Source organism: Panicum hallii, chromosome 8 (assembly GCF_002211085.1).
Source record: "Panicum hallii strain FIL2 chromosome 8, PHallii_v3.1, whole genome shotgun sequence".
NCBI classification, from domain to species: domain Eukaryota; kingdom Viridiplantae; phylum Streptophyta; class Magnoliopsida; order Poales; family Poaceae; genus Panicum; species Panicum hallii.
This window is the reverse complement of record NC_038049.1, coordinates 19,468,983-19,477,807: the sequence shown is the minus strand read 5'-3', so window position 1 is coordinate 19,477,807 and position 8,825 is coordinate 19,468,983.

Genomic DNA, 8,825 nt, shown 5'->3' with positions numbered 1-8,825 from the left:
TGTAATAATAAATATCATCTACTCGCTTTTACACCTGTCCAGGTTGTTTACCCTACTTCTGTTTCAGATGGCTGAGGAAGGATGGACCCAGGGCGATTGCCAAGCCGCACCTGGATTCCCCAGCCTCTTGATCAACACCCTGGAAGACCTTGGCGTTACGAAGCACCCAGGTACTACAGCCGAGAGTACGAGCACCATGGTACCCTCCGCTGCAGGGTGATCCTGGTCATCGCCAGGAGCAAACCGCTACCCCGACATCCAGCCTTGGCGCGCGACCGCCACAGGGTTTAGGCACCAAGACACCTACCCCTTGGCCATCAGAAAAGCACTCCGTTACTTGTGCCGGATCTTTGAAGAACACCTCGCCCCTACACCAGCGAAGTTCTTTCCGCCGGCCATCAGAACCCCAGTCTGGGAAGCGCGCATGAGAAACTGGAGCGACGCCGCCACGAAGAAGGGCCCCTGTACCAAGTGGCTACTTACCTAGCTGCCCTGGACCAACTCTTTGACGAGCAAGCCAACCTTCTGAGGGAGCAGACTCACCGAGCCGAGCAAGCAGAGCTCGCGGTGAGGATGCAGCAGATCCGAGCCGCCCATGCCGAGGCAAGAGCCGCAGCCGCGGTCAGTAGCGAAGCAGTCGCCCAAGAGAGCCTCAGGCAGGCCCGAGACCGGCGTATGCAAGATTGGACCCAAAGTGGAACACCAGTCCCGGCGATAGGGGAAGACCATGTTTTGCTCGGGACACCCGTCATAGGGTGGGATCACTCTTTGGGAGCACACGAGCCCACCGAGAATCCTGAAAGTTCTGCTGCCGCCGACGGAGATGCTGCAATGCAGCCCCTGACCGATGGGGACCCAGAAGACGGCGAGCGAGAACCTCTCACCCTGTCCGCCCCGGAAGAAGACACACCACGCAAGTAGAGTGACCAACGCCATCACAGTAATGCCCTCCCCAGCCTTTCTGCTTACGCCGTACCCTTAAGACAAGACCCTGGATGAGTAGCACGAGGCCTAGCCTTACCCTAAGTTGTACCCCCTCGCAGTAATAAAATGGTTCGTAATTGTTGTTTGTGATGTTGTGTACTGGTTTGTTGTGTGCTGATTATTTATACGAATACAGGCAGAAGGTAGATTCTGCCCTATATACGAATTAAACAACTTAAACATCACATAATCATAACCCTGATCAACAGGTGACCCCCGGAACGTTGCGAGGGCCTCCCGCGGCCGGAACCCCGTAGCCGCTAGTGTCGGAGCACACCCCGTTGAACAAGATCTTCCCCAAGGAGAGCAAGAAGTAAGCCAGAACCGAGGGGGAAGTCAAGAAGGAGAACAACTACCACCACCCCACCCCTCGGAGACCTGGCACAAATCATCCATAACCAGACCCTCATACTGGAGACTCTGGCGAACGCCCTCATTAACCGGCAGCCGCGAGGGCAGAGTATGAACGACAAGCTGACGGCCTTCCTAAGGACCAAGCCACCTACCTTCGCCGGATCCTGCAACCCGTTGGATGCTGACGACTGGTTGCGAGTAATTCAGAGGAAGCTCGAACCATTCGAATGCCAGGACCGGGATAAAGTCCTACTGGCAGCCCACCAGCTCACCGGAACGGCATTACCTGGTGGGAAAAACTATTGTGCTGCAGCCGAAGATGCCTCTACCATCACCTGGGGAGAATTTGTAAGGGAGTTCCGCCGCTACCACATCCCTTCGGCCACTATGAAGCGCAAGGCGGATGAATTCCGCGCACTACAACAAGGGAGCATGACGGTGGAAGAATACACCCACCGGTTTATAGAATTGGCCCGATACGCGCCGGAGGAGGTGAACGACGACGATAAAAAGCAAGACATGTTCAAGAAGGGTTAAGCCCAGAGCTCCGGACCTTGCTTACTCCCCAGATCTATCCGGACTTCAACACCCTGATGAACAAGGCCATCCTCACAGAAAGGGCCAAGGCCGAAGAAAGAAAGGACAACAAACGCAAGTTTTTGGAAAGTAAGGCTCGCCAACAAGACGTTTCCAGAAGCCGAGAAATTCTAGCTATACTGCACCAGGAACTCAGGCCCCAATGCAGTATAGAACTCAGTCCCAGGTGACAGGATCACAGGCCCCGCCTAGAAGCCAGAATACCTCGAGGGCCCCGCAAAGCAATGCAAGTCAGGCCACCCCCGACAACAACAATGTTAGGGCTTGTTTCAACTGCCGAGAGACAGGGCACTTCATCGCCAATTGCCCCTACGCCAAGAATAAACCGGCAACGTCGACTTTCTCCAACACGGTGAACGGGCCCAGACCAGCCCTGACCGGTGCCAACCGAGTGCCCGTCCGCAACAACGACAACAGCCAGCAAGTGAAGCAGCAATCATTTGGACGAGCCCGCGTCAATCACATCGACGCGCAGGAGGCTCAAGAAGCTCAGGGCGTAGTGCTCGGTGAGTACCTAGTCAACTCAGCTCTGGCGACAGTATTATTTGATTCCGGAGCATCACACTCGTTTATATCCTCGAGCTATGTGGAGAAACATAAAATACCTACAGTACTACTAAAGACACCCCTATTGACCCGGACGCCTGGAGGCGACATCAATTGCCAATTAGGTTGTTCACGGGTAAGGATCAACTTAAGTGGGGTAGACTTTCTAGCAGATTTGGTAGTACTTAAGCCTGGGGGAATAGACGTGATCCTTGGGATGGATTGGTTAAGCCGACACAATGGTCTCATAGGCTGCACCGGATAAAGTGGTCCACCTAACAACCACGAAGGAGTACAAGTGATCCTGCCGTACCCGGGATAGTAAATATGACCCAATGGTATTTAGCATGGAAACAAGCCCTTAGAAGGAGTCCCGGTAGTAACGAATACCCAGATGTATTTCCTGAAGAGCTTCCCGGTATGCCGCCGGACAGGGATATAGAATTCGTCATAGACCTTATTCCCGAACCTCTCCGATAGCCAAGAGACCCTATAGGATGGCGGCCTCGGAATTGACGGAATTAAAGAAGCAACTAGAAGAACTGCAACGGATTGGTTTCATCAGACCAAGCTCGTCGCCTTGGGGAGCCCAGTGCTGTTTGTCAAAAAGAAAGATGGGAGTATGAGGATGTGTGTAGATTACCGGGCCACTGAATGAAGTTACCATTAAGAATAAGTACCCCCTCCCTAGGATTGATGACCTTTTCGATCAGCTAAAAGGAGCTAAGTACTTTTCCAAGATCGATCTAAGGTCAGGATATTTTCAGCTCAAGATTAGGGAAAGTGACATCCCTAAGACAGCTTTTGTCACCCGCTACGGGCAGTTTGAGTTCACCGTAATGTCCTTCGGACTGACCAATGCCCTGCTTACTTTATGAACCTCATGAACAAAGTGTTTATGGACAGCTGGATAAGTTTGTCGTAGTCTTTATCGACGACATACTTATTTACTCCAAGAGTGTTCAGGAACATGAACAACATCTGCGGGTAGTGTTGGAAAAATTAAGGATACACAGGCTATATGCAAAATTTAGCAAATGCGAATTCTGGTTGGAGAGAGTAGCTTTCCTTGGTCACATTCTAACCGGAAGGAGTAGCAGTGGACCCAGAGAGGTTGAAGCCGTGTCCAATTGGCAGCAACCGACTAACGTTAGTGAGATCAGAAGTTTTCTTGGATTAGCCGGATATTATCGGGATTTATCGAGGGATTCTCTAAGATAGCGGGCCCCATGACGGAACTTCTTAAGAAGGAGAAAAAGTTCGCTTGGACAGAATCCTGTGAGAGGAGTTTTCAAGAATTGAAGGAAGATTGACAACCGCCCCAGTGCTGACCCTACCGGACATTCATCGGGACTTTGTCATCTATTGTGACGCATCCCGACAAGGATTAGGGTGCGTATGATGCAAGACGGGAAAGTCGTTGCATATGCCTCCGCAACTCAAGACTCATGAGCAGAACTATCCGACCCATGATTGGAACTAGCAGCCGTAGTGCATGCCCTTAAAATTTGGAGACACTACCTGATCGGAAATAAGTGTGAGGTTTACACTGACCACAAGAGTCTAAAGTACATCTTTACTCAGCAGATTTAAATTTAAGGCAGAGAAGATGGTTGGAGTTGGTCAAGGACTATAAGCTGGAAATTCAGTATCACCCCGGAAAGGCGAACGTGGTAGCCGATGCTTAAGTCGGAAATCCTAGGCCCACAAATGACCATCTGCAAGAGGAAATGGCACGATTAAATGTGCACATTATACTCAAGGTTCCAGCCAAGTGCTAAACGTCCAATCAGCATTAGAGGATAAGATTAGAGAAGCCCAAAGCTCGGATCGAGAGTTAGTAAAATTTGCAAACAAACTGGAGAAAACAAAGCACCGGGCTTCAGGGTAGACGATAAAGGAACGTTATGGTACGAGAATAGGATTTGCGTACCCCAGAATGGAGATTTCCAGAAATTGATCATGGACGAAGCCCATAACTCGGCCTACTCCATCCACCCGGGATCCACCAAAATGTATATGGACATAAAGCAAAAATATTGGTGGAATGGAAATGAAAGCGGATATTGCACGATTTGTGGCTCATTGTGATACTTGCCAAAGGATCAAGGCCGAACATCAGAAACCTGCGGGATTACTGCAACCCTTGCCTATTCCGGTGTGGAAGTGGGATGAGATAGGAATGGACTTTGTAGTGGGACTACCCCGAACACAGAAGGGACACGATTCCATATGGGTAATTGTGGATCGACTCACTAAATCAGCACATTTCATACCCGTAAGGACACTTATGGCGGAGAAAAGCTGGCAAAGCTTTACGTGGAAAATATAGTAAAGTTACATGGAGTACCTAGCAGAATTGTCTCAGATAGAGGGACCAATTTACATCTAGGTTTTGGAAAAGCCTGCACAAAGCCATGGGCACGAAGTTAGATTTTAGCTCCGCGTACCACCCACAGACGGATGGTCAAACCGAAAGGGTGAATCAGATCGTGGAAGACATGCTGAGAGCATGTGTACTAACCTATGGGAATGATTGGGAACAGAGTCTGCCCTATGCGGAATTCTCGTACAATAATGGCTACCAAGCCAGCCTGGGTATGTCGCCATTCGAAGCCCTCTATGGAAGAAAGTGCAAAACTCCCTTGATGTGGTCGGAAGTTGGAGAACGTGCCCTAGTAGGACCCGCGCTCATAAAAGAAGCAGAAGAAAAAGTAGCGGAAATCCGCGAGAAATTGAAAGCGGCTCAGTCCCGACAAAAGAGTTATGCGGACAAGAAGAGGCGGGAAATAAGTTTCAATCCGGGAGAAATTGCCTATCTCAAAGTTTCACCCATTCGAGGAACACGAAGATTTCAGGTACAAGGGAAATTGGCCCCTCGATACATTGGACCGTATCGGGTTCTGAAGAAAGTCGGAGCAGTGGCATATCAGCTAGAGTTACCAGAAGAAATGTCAGATATACACCCAGTATTTCATGTTTCGCAATTGAGAAGGTGTCTGAGGATACCCGAGGGAGAACATGTGCCGGTGGAAACAATAGACCTGCAGCCGGATTTGCGATATCAGGAAGTGCCGGTCAAGATTTTAGACACTATCACTAGGAGGACCAGAAACTCCGAAGTACGGATATGCAGAGTTCAATGGAGCAGACATGGAGTAGAGGAAGCAACTTGGGAACGCGAAGAGGCCCTAAAGAAGGAATTTCCCCATCTGTTTAGGAGCCAGCCGAATCTCGGGGACGAGATTCATTTAAGTGGGGTAGGTTTGTGACGCCCCGAAAATTCACTTAATTAAATCCTGCGCTAGAATAGTTCGTAAAACGATCCGATGTCAAAACCCTAACTCTAACTGATCGCTCCGCGTCGCTCGATGGCTCGTTGCCCACGCGCGACCGCCCGCGGGATTAGCGCCGGCGCGACTTCTTTTCTTCGCGCGAATACCGCGCGCGTGGCCGACCGGCCGCGGCTGCGGCCGCGAATGGCGCCGACGCATTTCTTTTCCCCCCTCTGATCTCCTCGCGCTGCGTGCGCGCGTCGCGCACACGAATCCCGCCACACGCGAACGAGGCACGCGCGCGGCCGACCGACCGCGGTCGCCTCCGCGATCGGCGCCGGCGCGCCCCTCCCTTTCTCCCTCTCTCTCCCTTCTCTTTTCTTTCCCTCTATTTCTTTTCTTTTCTCTTTCTTTTCTTTCTCCCTTTCTTCTTTTCCCTCCCTTCCTCTTCTCCTTCTCCTCTCCCCTGCTCCCGAGCGCCGCCCCTCCTGCTTGGTACTGAGCTTCGGCCCCTCCTCCCTTGTACACGCACGCGCGTGTGCCCGTGCGCGCCGCGCACCCCTGCCGCACCACCGCGCCAGCCCCTGCCCGGCCGCGCCGCACAGTCGTGCACTGCGTCGCGCCGCGCCACGCCCCGCGCCGTGCCGTGCCGAGCCACGCCCCTGACCTGCGCGACGCCGTGTCGCGCCACCCGCGCCCGCGCGCGCGTGCGCCGCGTGCCGCGCCGCCCGCCGTGCAGCGCGTCGCCTGCGCGCGCCCTGTTTTTCCCGCGTGGCGCGCCGCCCGCCGAGCCGCACGCCGCCTACACGCGCACGCCTAGCTGCAACGACGCGCCGCCCGCCGTGCCGTGTCCCGTCCCGCCGCACGCGCCGCCGCCTCACCGTCCTGTGCTTGCACGCGCGCCGCGTCACGACGCGGGCAAGCAGACGCACGCCTTTAATGGCGCCCCGCCGAGCCCGGAGGCCGGTCACCGCGCGGCCCCGCTCCCCACCGCCTTCCCCTGCCTATAAATAGGCTCCCATCCCGCTCCTTCCTTCCCCACAGCCTTCACTGCCACCGCCCGCTCCTTCCCCGGCTCACAGTGCCGCCGCCGCGAACACCTCCGCCGCCACCCACGGCCCGCCGTCGCCCCGCCCCCACGCACCACCCCGGCCCGAGGTGAGGCCGGGAACGAGTTCCCCGTGACCCCCTCTCTCTTTTCCCCCTCTCACCCGAGCCGCCCCGAGCCCTAGGTGGCCGGATTTGGCCGCCGGCGCCCCTCCTCACTCCTCCTCTGTTCCTGTTAGCGAGGGGAGGAAGAAAGGGGGCCGTTTTGCCCAAAACCCCCTCCTGTTTTCCTATTTTCCCCAAAGGACCCCCCCCCTCTCCTTTAACTACTTCTTTTGCTAATGAGACCCTACTCTCTTTATTATTTCAAAACAAACCCCTCAATACGCAAACCTAGTTATATTCGACACACTTTTTAACATACTTAGGATACCTTTAGGAAATCGTAAATAAGTCCTCACTCTTCCTGGATAATTACGAACAGGTCCTTAGACCCCGTTTAACCCCTAAAACCTCCTTAGTGCGTCATTTTATGCGCGAAACGACCTCCGATCGACCCGAAACTTCACCACTCCCTTTCTAGTATAGTTTTAGCCATGCCATTAAGAAACCACCCAGAGATATTGCCCCGACCTCCGTAACTAAATTATTTCCGATTCAAGCTCGACGATAAAAGCTTTTAGTTCTTGTGCTTGATTGTGTGCCTGTTTGTTTGCGTCGTAGGACACGGAGTGAACGAGGAAGGTCCCGACTGTGACCAAGCGAACGAGGACCAGTTCTGCGACCCCGAGCCCGAGGGACAGTGCTACGATCAGGACCTCCCGCAAGGATTTGACGATGGCAAGTTCAATTCCGCCCTTTGATGCATGTTTTTGTCCTAGTTTTTATAAACACAACCCGATGGCCTGTTTTATAAAGTTGCATGGTTTTGCGTGCCGTAACCATGGTAGGATAGCCACCCTTGTTGTGACAACCATACTTTGACCACCTGGTTTTATAAAGAAAATGTGTGTGCGTGTGGGAAGGGATAAAGTGTGGTTTTGAAAAGTGAGTTAGACGGGATGGATGGCATTTCTGTGTGAATTGCCGATGGTGTGCTCGTACCTGTGTGGTTGAGCGTGGAAGGGAGATATCCATCTTGTCACCCCTAAGGACCGAGTTGATGTGACATCTCACCTAGCTTCCTGTCGTGCAAACCGCTTGACCGTTGTATGGGCAACGGCTTAGCATAAATCCCACTAGTTAGTCTGATAGCCATCAGGAGAGCTGAGAGCAACGGGTGATCAAGGAGACGGGATAAGCTCTGTGTGACTTATGCCCCGGTTAAACCTCGGAGTTAGGTCGAATGACCCCTTGATGGATCCCGTGGTGGCTAGTCAGGTCTAGCTAAGGTGGGTAATGGCTTTGTTGGGATCTGCACCGGCACTAAGGTGTTCGTGCTGTGGTACCCCACCTGTGGGTAAAGTTGCACACCTCTGCAGAGTTAAAATCTATTCGAATAGCCGTGCCCACGGTATTGGGCAAGTTACGGTGTGGTCACATAACTAGTGTTTATCTTGGGAATGGATGGGCTAGTGTGAGTTGTTTGGAAAAGTGTCCGGCAGTTGTGCCGTGTGCTACGGCGGACGGGGAGTCCGGTAGCAGTTTAAAACTGGGATCCTGTGTGGATCAACATCGTGTGCTTCTTGGTATTGGAAAAACTTGTTTTGAAAAGTGTTTTCAAAATGAACCCTTGCATATAACTGAGTTTTCCGCAAATAAACCCTAACCGTATCCTTGGATTGCCCTTTGCATTAATTCCTGTATTACCCCCCTCCGTGGGTGTGATTGGACTTGCTGAGTACGTTTGTACTCACCCCATTCCTATTTTTACAGTGGAAGACCCAGACTACGTCCCCGAAGACAACGAGTAGGGTTTCGTCCTGCACCCAGTCTTGCCTGTGGTTGAGGCCACCGTTGGATTCCGCATGGCGCAAGACTCTGATGATCCTTTGTTCGTCGCTAGTGTAGTTGTGTGGGTTC